Consider the following 11289-nt stretch of genomic DNA (forward strand, 5'->3'; position numbering starts at 1 on the left):
TTTTCTTTTTGCTGGACTGAGAGTAAATTGCTAAAATCAAGATTCTTCAGCTCAGCCGGGCACGGTGGCTCACGGCTCACGCCTGTAAACCTAGCACTCTGGGAGGCCGAGGCGGGCGGATTGCTCAAGGTCAGTAGCTCAAAACCAGCCTGAGCGAGACCCTGTCTCTACTAAAAAAAAATAGAAACTAATTGACCAACTAAAAAATATATATACAAAAAATTAGCAGGGCATGGTGGTGCATGCCTGTAGTTCTAGCTACTCAGGAGGCTGTGGCAGGAGGATTGCTTGAGCCCAGGAGATTGAGGTTGCTGTGAGCTAGGCTGATGAGGCTGATGCCAAGGCACTCACTCTAGCCTGGGCAACAAAGTGAGACTCTGTCTCAAAAAAAAAAAGATTCTTCAGCTCTAAATAATTCAATATGAATCTTCTAGGATCAAATATATTTTCTTATATAACATCAGTGCAATTATTACCAAATTCAAGAAATTTAATATTGATGCAATATAATTTTCTAACATATACACTCAACATTTAAATTTTGCCAGTCATCCCAATATTGTTTTACAGCAACTTTTTCCTTTCTTTTTTAAAATTTATTTTATTTTATTGATACATAATAATTATACACATTTATGGGATACATATGATATTCTGATACATGCATACAATGTGTAATGATTGTCATTAACATTTTCATCACCTCAAACATTTATCATTTCTTTGTGTCAGGAGCACTCTAAATCTTCTCGCTATTTTGAAATATACAATAAATTAGTATTAGTTGTTGTCACCCTACTGTGCTATTGAACAGCATTCCTTCTAACTGTATTTTTGTACCCAAAATCAACCTCTCTTCATTCTCCCCTCTTCCTTACTCTCCCCTGCCTCTGGTAATTATCATTCTATTTTACCTCCATGAGATCAAGTGTTTTAGCTCCCACATATAAGTAAAAACATGGGATATGTACCGTACCTTTCTATACCTGGTTTATTTCACTTAACATAATGGCCTCTAGTTTCATCTGTGTTGCAGCAAATAACAGAATTTCTTTTATCTTTTTCTTGGCTGAATAATATTCTGTTGTGTATATACACCACATTTGTTTAATCCATTCATCTACTGATAGACCTTTGGGTTGATTCCATATCTTGGCTATTACGAATAATGCTGCAGTAAACATCAGAGTGCAGCTATGGCTTCCATATATTGATTTTCTTTCTTTTGGATGTATACACATCTGTGGAATTGCTGGATCATATGCTAGTCCTGTTTTTAAGTTGTTTGAGGAAACTTCATGCTGTTTTCCATAATAACTGTACTAAGTTACATTACCTGCAACAGTGTGCAAGTGTTCCCTTTTCTTCCCAGCCTCATCAGCATTTGCTATTTTCTGTCCTTTTGATAACAGCCATTTTAACTGGGATGAGATGATAGCTTATTGTGATTTTGATTTTCATTTCCTGATACTTAGTGATGTTTAGCATTTATATTTGTACCTTTGGCCCTTTGTATATCTTCTTTTGAGAAATGCCTATTCAGATCATTTGCCCATTTTTAATCAGATTATTTGTTTTCTTGCTATTGAGTTGTTTTAGTTCTTTATATATTTTACTTATTAATCCCTTGTCAGATGGATAGTTTGCAAATATTTTCTTCTATTCTGTAGGTTGTCTCTTTGTTCTGTTGTTTCCTTAGCTGTGCAGAAGTTTAGAAGGTTCTTGACCAGTGTAATGAAATTGTCAGCTGGTGCAGTAAGAATCAGATTGCAGAGAAAAAAGAATTTGAGCATCAACAGAGAGAGTTGGAGAAAATCTGAAACTCATCATTATTTTTTTTGTATGTTTGTTTTCTTGTTTTTTTTTTGAGACAGAGTCTCACTTTGTTACCCAGGCTAGAGTGAGTGCCGTGGCGTCAGCCTAGCTCACAGCAACCTCAAACTCCTGGGCTCAAGCGATCCTCCTGCCTCAGCCTCCCAAGTAGCTGGGACTACAGGCATGCACCACCATGCCCAGCTAATTTTTTCTATATGTATATATTAGTTGGCCAATTAATTTCTTTCTATTTATAGTAGAGATGGGGTCTCGCTCTTGCTCAGGCTGGTTTTGAACTCCTGACCTTGAGCAATCCGCCCGCCTCGGCCTCCCAGAGTGCTAGGATTTCAGGCGTGAGCCACCGCGCCCGGCCATGAAACTCATCATTATTGAGCTGTACTGGAGTGCAGGCAGCATGCCAGGAAGAATATCTGAGACTTCACTGGTGATGGAGTCCTCCATTTGGTGGTACCTCTGCTGGGCCCACCACTGAAGAGGTTAACTAGGTCAATCTGAGCATAGGTACCTTAGCATTGTTCCACAGTAAAAAAAAACAAAAACAATTGTTCCTTTATTGCAAATTCAGTGACAGTTTAAAGCTGGGCTACTATATTAAATTACTGGGCATTCTTATTACTTGAATATAGAATGTGTGTACAAGAAAAGGAAATAAGATTGTCCTCTATTAGCAGTGCATTGTAAATGGAAAATGCAATGTGCTATATAAGAACTGTATTTAAAATCAGCACAAAAAATTTTATTAAAAAAGAAAACATTGTTAGATCAGGCCAAAGATTTAAGAGGAAAAGAACCACTAGGTGGGGTCTATTTCTGAACGGAAATAACAGAAGAAAGATTCAGTAAAAACTTGAAAATTGAGCAATTGGAATTACCCAATATTAACAGCAGAGAGAAAATAGGCTAAAAAATTTAACAGAGCCTCAGTGCCTTGTGGGACTATAATGAAAGATCCAACATCATGTCATCAAAATCCCAAAAAGAGAGAAAAAACTGTGAAGCTGAAAAATATTTGAAGATATGATGGCTCAAAATTTTCCAAAAGTGGCAAAAGACATAAACTTACAGATTCAAAAGGCTGAATGGACTCCTAACAAGATAAGTGTAAAGAAATCTATATCAATATACACTGTAATCAAACTTCTGAAAACTAAAGGCAAAGAAAAAAATCTTGAAAACAGTAAGACAGAATTTACACCATATTTATAAGGGAAAAACAATTTTAAAATGACAGAATATTTCTTCTCCAGAATTACAGAGGCCAGAAAGAAGTGGCACTATATTTTCTGAGTGCTGAAAGAAAAGTGCTGTCAATCCAGAATTCTATTATCCGGTAAAAAGATCCTGAAAAATGAAAGGGATATCAAGACATTCTCAGATGAAGAAAAACTAAAAATTTGTCACCAGCAGACCTACCCTAGAAGAATGGTTAAAAGAAGTCCCTGAAATGGAAAGGAAATGATAAAAGAAAGAATCTTAGAACACCACAGAAGAACATAAAACAAAAGGAAAGGTAAAAATAGATAAAACAAAAATATAGATAAATAGGGTAGATTTTCCTTCTCCTCTTGAATTTTGCAGAGTATCTTTGATTGTTGAAGCAAAAATTATAACATTGTCAAATGTAATTCTCAAAGTATGTGGAAAGACGTAACAGAATTGTAAGGTTTCTATACTTCAAACTGGTAAAAGTCAACACCAGTAGACTAAGATATCAGTATAATGTAATATATAGAGCAACCACTAAAGAATTTACACAAAGAGATGTACATTCTAAATCATTATAGATAAATCAAAACAGGATTCTAAAAAAAGGTACAAGTAACCCAAAGGAAGGTAGGAACAGAAAGAAAAGAAATAGGAAAGAAAACAGAAACAAAGAACAGAGGGAACAAAGAGATAAAAAAAATTACATGGCAGACCTAAGCCTTAACATACCAATAATTACATTAAATGTGAAAGATCTAAGTACACTAATAAAAAGACAGCTTGACAGAGTGGATAAAGAAAAAAAGAACCAACTATAAGCTGTCTATAGGAAACTTCAGATATAAAGATACAGGTAAGTTGAGAGTAAAACTGGGAAAAGATATGCTAAGCAAGCATTAATCAAAATCCAGGAGCAGTGGCTGTGTTGGGATCAGACAGAGTAGATTTCAGAGTGAAGAAAATTGCAAGGGATATTATATAATGATAAAAGTATCAATCCATCAAGACAGAAATCATAAATGCATATGTACAATAATGTCATAAATGTTTATGATAGCACAATGCCAAATATGTGAAGCAAAAACTGATAGAACTAAAAGGAGAAATAGACAAATTCACATTTATACTTGCAGAGTTCTAGACCCTTCTCCCAACAATTGATAGATGAAAAAATAGATGAAATTGTTAGATGAAAAATCAGCAAGGATAGTAGAAGAATTCAACAATGCCATCAGCCAACAGGATATAACCGATATTTATAGAACAATTTATCCAACAACAGCAGGATACATGTTCTTTTCAAGCATGCATGGAATGTTTACCAAGATAGAGCATATCAGACAACCGATATGCAGCATGTCAAAATTTGTGGAACATAGGCCAGGCGCAGTGGCTCACGCCTGTAATCCTAGCACTCTGGGAGGCCAAGGCAGGCAGATCGCTCAAGGTTAGGAGTTCGAAACCAGCCTGAGCAAGAGGGAGACCCCGTCTCTACTAAAAAATAGAAAGAGATTAATTGGCTAACTAAAAATATATAGAAAAAATTAGCCGGGCATGGTGAAGCATGCCTATACTCCCAGCTACTTGGGAGGCTGAGGCAAGAGGATCACTTGAGCTAGGCTGATGCCATGGCACTCTAGCTCAGGCAACAGAGACTCTGTCTCAAAAATAATAATAAAAATAATAATTTGTGGAACATAGGTAAAGCAGTGCTGAGAAATTTACAGATTTACAGCACTACATGCTTATGTTAGAAAAGAAAAAAGTCTCAATGGTTTAAGCTCCCACTCTAAGAAAAAGCAAAATAAACCCAAAGCAAGCAGAAGGAAGGAAACAAAAATAAAAGCATAAATCAATGAAATTTAAAACAGATACACAATATTGAAAAATAAACGAAATAGAAAGCTTATTCTTTGAAAAGATCCGCAAAATTGACAGACCTCTAGCTAGCAACACTGACAAAGAAAAAAAAAGAAGATACAAATTACCAACATCAGACATAAAACAGGTTAGTATTATAGACCCAGTAGACACAAAAACATAATAAAGGAATGATACACATAACTCTACACACATAAATTTGACAACTTATTTGCACTGGACCAGTTCCTTGAATAGCACAAACTTCTATAACTTACCGAAAGATATGAAGAGATCATTTGAATAGCCCTATAACTATTAAAGAGGCCGGGCGCAGTGGCTCACGCATGCAATCCTAGCACTCTGGGAGGCCGAGGCGGGTGGATTGCTCGAGGTCAGGAGTTCAGAACCAGCCTGAGCAAGAGCGAGACCCCATCTCTACTATAAATAGAAAGAAATTAATTGGCCAACTAATATATATAGAAAAAATTAGCCGGGGATGGTGGCACATGCCTGTAGTCCCAGCTACTTGAGAGGCTGAGGCAGAAGGATCGCTTGAGCCCAGGAGTTTGAGGTTGCTGTGAGCTAGGCTGACACCATGGCACTCACTCCAGCCTGGGCAAAAAAGTGAGACTCTGTCTCAAAAAAAAAAAAAAAAAAAAAACTATTAAAGAAACTAAACATTTAACTTTTAAAACTCCCAAAAAAGAAATTCCCAGGCCCAGTTGATTTCACTGGAGAATTCTAACAAATGCTTTAAGAATTAACATCAATTCTACACTTTCAAAAAATAGAAGAGGAAGGAACTCTTCCCAACTCACTTTATGACACCAATATTACCCTAATACCAAAATCAAAGACAACACAAAAAAGGAGGAAACTACAGACCAAGATCCCTCATGAATATAGACATAAAAATCCTTCACAAAATTTAGCAAATAGAATTCAACAATAGTAAAAAGAACCTTGAACAAGTAGAATTTATTCCAAGGATGCAAGGCTGGTTTAATATTCAAAAATCAATGTAATCTACTATATTATCAGGCTAAACAAGAAAATCCCAGATCAGATCAACTGATGTGAAAAGAAAGCATTTGAAAAAATTCGTTATCCGTTCATGATTTAAAACTCTTGGAAACTTAGGAATAGAGAGGAACTTATATATTATATGATTTCATCTTTATAACATTTTTCAAGTGACAAAACTGTGGAGATAGAGAGTGGATTAATAGTTGCCCCTGGTTAGGGATGGCAGGAGAAGGAATGGTGAGTGTGCATGTAGAGGGGTAGCAGAGGGGAGACCTTTGTGATGATCACAAAGATCCTTGTCTTGATTAGTGCAGTGGTTGCACCAATCTACACGTGCCAATGGAAAATAGGACAACCTCTGTAAAATAATTTAAGGTTTATTCTGAGCCAAATTTAAGGACTATGGCCTGGAGCCACACCCAAGAAGTCTTGAGCAAGTGGACTTGCCATGGTTGGGTTACAGTTTCATTTAATACATTTTAGAGAGACAGGGATTATAGGTGAAGTCATAAATCAGTATGTGGAGGCCATACATACATTGGTTTGGCCCGAAAAGGTGGGACATCTCAAAGCCAGAGCTTACAGTCATAGGTGGGTTTAGGGATTCTTTAGTTGACAAATAGTTGAAAGAGTTAGGCTTTGTCCAAAGACCAGGGATCAGTAGAAAGAAATGCTTGACTTAAGGGTCTTCCATCCTTCACATAATGCTATCCCAGAATTAGGTTGAGAGTAAACCACATGTAAAAACCTGTTCACTGAGATTTCATCATTTGTAGGAGTGACTCACCAGGCCCTCTTAGAAAGGAATTTTTGGGGCAAAGAAAAAGATCAGAGTTCAGTCCTCACGTGATAAAACATCACAGAGATACACACACACATTGTGTCAGTGTCACTTTCTTGGTTTTGGTAATATGTAAAATATGATCATTGGAGAAAACTGGGCTAAGGGTACTCTCAATCTCTCTATTTTTGCAGCTTCCTATGGATTTATAATGATTCCACAATGAGAGTTTTTTAAACTTGTGGGCATTTTTACTGGGTTGCATTACATTTGTAAATTAACTTAGAGTTACATGTTTATTTTCTTGAGAGATACTATCAAGTTAGGAATGTCTTTAAATTTGTTCATCTACTTTTGTGTCATTGAGTTTAAAGTTAGAAGCATAAAGGCTTCTAACATTTCCTAAATTGTTATTCCTAAGTATTTAACTTTTTCGTTGCTATTGTTAATGGAGGTTTTCTCTTCTACTGCATCCTGACTGGTTATTATGTTTATAAAACGAAGGCTATATTTTGTTTGAGTTTGTCTTCTAGTCTTCTCATTGATTCCATAGGATATGATCATCATCTACAAATATATTTTTCACCTTTGTTTCTAATTATTCTTTTAACTATTGTTTTATGTAATTAGCTAATACTTTTATGCATTAGCCAATACTTCCAGTAGAATTTAAATAGTAGTAGAAATACTAGGCATCTTTCACTCTTGCCTTAATTCTGACCTTAAAGTAATGTCTCTAGCATTTCTCCAACAAAGATGGTGGCTTTAAGACAGATAGAATTTCTAACATTGAACCATGGTTGAATTCCTAGAATAAATCCTTGGTTGTGCTGTATTTTTCCAATGTGGTATGGGTTCTGTTTGTTAACATTTTACTGATGATTTTCACGTTGACATTTATAAGGAGGACCATGTTATGTATTTTTATTTCCCTCCACTGCAAGATAATGGAACCTGCCTAAAGAGACCATGTTCCGTCTCATTAACCATGAGCCTAACAAGCAGTCTTACATTTTAGACTTCAGTTTCTAAGCCCCAAATACAGTGCATAGAAGGTCATGTAAGGGGCTCCATACTGCATATTCATGAAAAAAACGATTTGAATAAGTGAGAACTCACCTTTAACTTTGAGGATTCTGTTGCATAAGGGAAGAAGGATATTCTAAACACGGTAAACTTTGATTACTCTCAGTATTGCCAGACTCTAGTTTTGCCCTACTTACCCACTCACTCCCATCATCCCTAAAATGGCCAACATAATTTGCCACAAGACCTGTGAACTAAAATAAAATCTGACGACTCCCCCCCACTGGTTGACTGAATGTACCGTGGCCAAGGGTACATTGGATATTCTTGGCCAAGGGAATATCCTAAAACTAAATTGCCTGCCACGAAGAGGGAGGTCAGACAGGCCTCATCATGCCCCTCCTTTCTTGGAGACATCCTTTGTAACCCTAACAGGCCTAAAGCTATACAAGACAAACCTGCAGGTCCTCAATTCACACAACAAACATGTCCAGTGGCTTGTCTCTGATTAACAGACATCCTTATCTCAAACCATTCCAAGCCTTTAGACAAAGCTTCAAGTCTTCAGCCAATTATAAGTCAAAGAATCTTTAAACCCACCTATAACCTATAAGCCACCCCCCCTCCACTTTGAGATGTCCCACCTATTTAGGCAAACCGATGTATGTCTTCCATGTATTGCTTTGTGACTTTACCTGTAACCCCTGTCTCCCTAAAAAGTATAAAACCAAACGGTAACCCAGCCACAGTGAGTCCACTTGCTCAAGGTTTCTTGGGTGTGGCTCTGGGTCACGGTCCTCAAATTTGACTCAGAATAAACCTCTTTAAATTATTTTGCAGAGTTTGGCTTCTTTTCCCTGACAACCTAAAAAAAAGCTAATAATGGCACCTTTTAAAAAAAATTGTGGACAGTTTGGACTCACAATACAAAAAGGGAAGTTTTCAATCCCAGCATATTTGTGTTAGGGTGGAAAGTCTGGTATGTGATTACAGTGGTGTGGGTAGGGAAAGATTTCTCAGGCAGAAACCAAGATATAAAACTTAAAAGTTTATTTTGTCCTTTAGAAGGACAGAGAGAATGAGAGAAAGGGGAAAGAGAGGGAAAGCAGAGAGCCAGCAGTGGCATCCCAAGGAAGAGAAAGGTGCCAGCAGGAGGCCGAGTGGCTTGCTGCTTTTATGGGGAAAGAGAAAGAAGGAAAAAACAGTGATTGTTGTCGGTTGAAACAGAGGTGCAGATGGTGTAATTAGCGGGCGGCTGTGAGACGTCAGATTGTCTTTCTTTCTTTTTCTCTGTTCCTGGAGACTTGGTTATCTCTGAAATGTAGTCAGGCTTATGGAAGGGATGTGATTTTGCCCCTGAGATATAGTTTGGGCAGGAAAATAAGGCCTGGCATTTCCCCCCTGCTGTCCGTCGAGGAGCTTCTCAGGAACACCTGGAAGGCTGTAAAACAAATTGTAAAAGCAGTTTCCGGCAAATGTAAAGAAAAAGACTTACATTTCTCTCTGTGTTTTGGGCTCCTTTCAGATGTTTGTGAAAACAGAGTCCCTGCAGGGTGCCGGCCAGCGTTGGGGACGCAGAGAGAGCTTACAGGATAGATAGCTGTTGTTAGAAAATTGTGAGATTAGATATTTTCCTGTTATTTCAGCAAGGCCACCCTTTCAATTTGCATTGCAATAGGAAAGACAGTGACACTGGCCTCAACCCAGTGACACAAAAACTCAGAATGGTGGGGCTAGCTCAAATTGCTGATAGAACCAGCAAGGGCAGATAAAATACACATACTGTCTTCTCCCTCAGGTTCATTCTGGAAGCTCAGCTGATTTCTGTCGAAAGGCTGGAGGTGTGTCCCTCTTGCCCAGAACTCAGGACTGAAAACACGGCAGTGGCGGGTGCAGAGCAATACGCATGCTCCCAAACCAGAGAGAAGAGAGAACCAAGCACATCTGAAAGATTTCATTGGATATTATGTTAACTATGGATTCTCTTTTTTCTGGGGTAAAGTATAAAAAAGTAAGAATAACTTTTCTTGACAAGTAAATATGATGTGGGGCATCCTTAAGAGAGCCGTCACTGGGAGTCGAGAGACTGGGTATGTGGCTGTTTTGCCCAGTGAGCCAAGCAAGCCACCTGCCCGAGGCTGCGGCACCATTCTCTTTTCTGACGCCAGCCTTCAGCTAGTGCCCGCCAGACTTGCTTCACAGTCTAAGACGTCTCCAGCCACACCCATGCTGGGGAAAGGCTTAGAAAACTACCTGTCTTGGGGAACTGTAGAATCACCCACTTTTCTACTCACCCTCTTTCTAGGGACCCTTATCTTCAGTTCTAAAACTCAGTACACCTACTGTGTGAACAGAGCTGTGAAAGCTGAGTGGGGCTAGAGGACCCCACCCCCCTGGCTGGACAGAGACTCACCCAAATGAGGAAAAACAGAACAGGATAAACTGGTTGGTGTGGGAGGATATACCCAAAGCCCTTATACGTTACCCCACACTTTCCTGAAGCCCGCCTGCCTGTACTCATACCTCTTAGGCATCACTTTTATGACTTTGCCATTCATGTTTATTTTAACCTAAGTCACATAAATATCAAGGAAAGGAACACATCAAGTGTTATTTGCCCCAGCCCTAAATCCTGGCCTAGGGGTGTGTTATCCTGTCCCTAATTAGGTCATACTCCTACACTCAGGAAGTCCTTTAAAGCTTGTCTGAAATTCATGAGTAGGTCTCTCGCCTTTGCAAGAGAGAATATGCCTCTCCTGAGAGGGAGCTGACAGCCGCCAGGACGGCTCGCGTGGGATCTGGTGCAGAGGGACCTGGTGCAGGGGGACCTGGTGCAGGGGGACCTGGTGCAGGGGGGACCTGGTGCAGCGGGGACCTGGTGCAGGGGGACCTGGTGCAGGGGGACCTGGTGCAGGGGAACCTGGTGCAGGGGGACCTGGTGCAGGGGGGACCTGGTGCAGGGGGACCTGGTGCAGCGGGACCTGGTGCAGGGGGACCTGGTGCAGGGGGACCTGGTGCAGGGGGACCTGGTGCAGGGGAACCTGGTGCAGGGGGACCTGGTGCAGGGGGGACCTGGTGCAGGGGGACCTGGTGCAGCGGGACCTGATGCAGGGGGGACCTGGTGCAGGGGGACCTGGTGCAGGGGGACCTGGTGCAGGGGGACCTGGTGCAGCGGGGACCTGGTGCAGCGGGGACCTGGTGCAGGGGGACCTGGTGCAGGGGGACCTGGTGCAGGGGAACCTGGTGCAGGGGGACCTGGTGCAGGGGGACCTGGTGCAGGGGGACCTGGTGCAGCGGGACCTGGTGCAGCGGGACCTGGTGCAGGGGGACCTGGTGCAGGGGGACCTGATGCAGGGGGGACCTGGTGCAGGGGGACCTGGTGCAGGGGGACCTGGTGCAGGGGACCTGGTGCAGCGGGGACCTGGTGCAGGGGAACCTGGTGCAGGGGGACCTGGTGCAGGGGGACCTGGTGCAGGGGGACCTGGTGCAGGGGGACCTGGTGCAGCGGGGATCTCCAGCAAGAGAGGCCACAGTGGACAACAGATCTGACC

The 11289-nt window shown here is 40.6% G+C and overlaps 1 long non-coding RNA gene across 2 annotated transcripts in view; it reads left to right on the forward strand.

Annotated features, from left to right (window-relative positions):
* The window catches only part of LOC105861862 (uncharacterized), a 37165-nt gene that overhangs the window by 4285 nt on the left and 21591 nt on the right, over positions 1 to 11289 (forward strand). For both annotated transcript variants that reach the window (XR_012921493.1, XR_012921494.1), the window contains exon 2: positions 9537 to 9749. This is a non-coding gene — a long non-coding RNA (uncharacterized LOC105861862). The remainder of the gene's footprint in view (positions 1 to 9536; positions 9750 to 11289) is intronic.

Source organism: Microcebus murinus, chromosome 10 (genome assembly GCF_040939455.1).
Source record: "Microcebus murinus isolate Inina chromosome 10, M.murinus_Inina_mat1.0, whole genome shotgun sequence".
In the NCBI taxonomy this organism is placed as follows: domain Eukaryota; kingdom Metazoa; phylum Chordata; class Mammalia; order Primates; family Cheirogaleidae; genus Microcebus; species Microcebus murinus.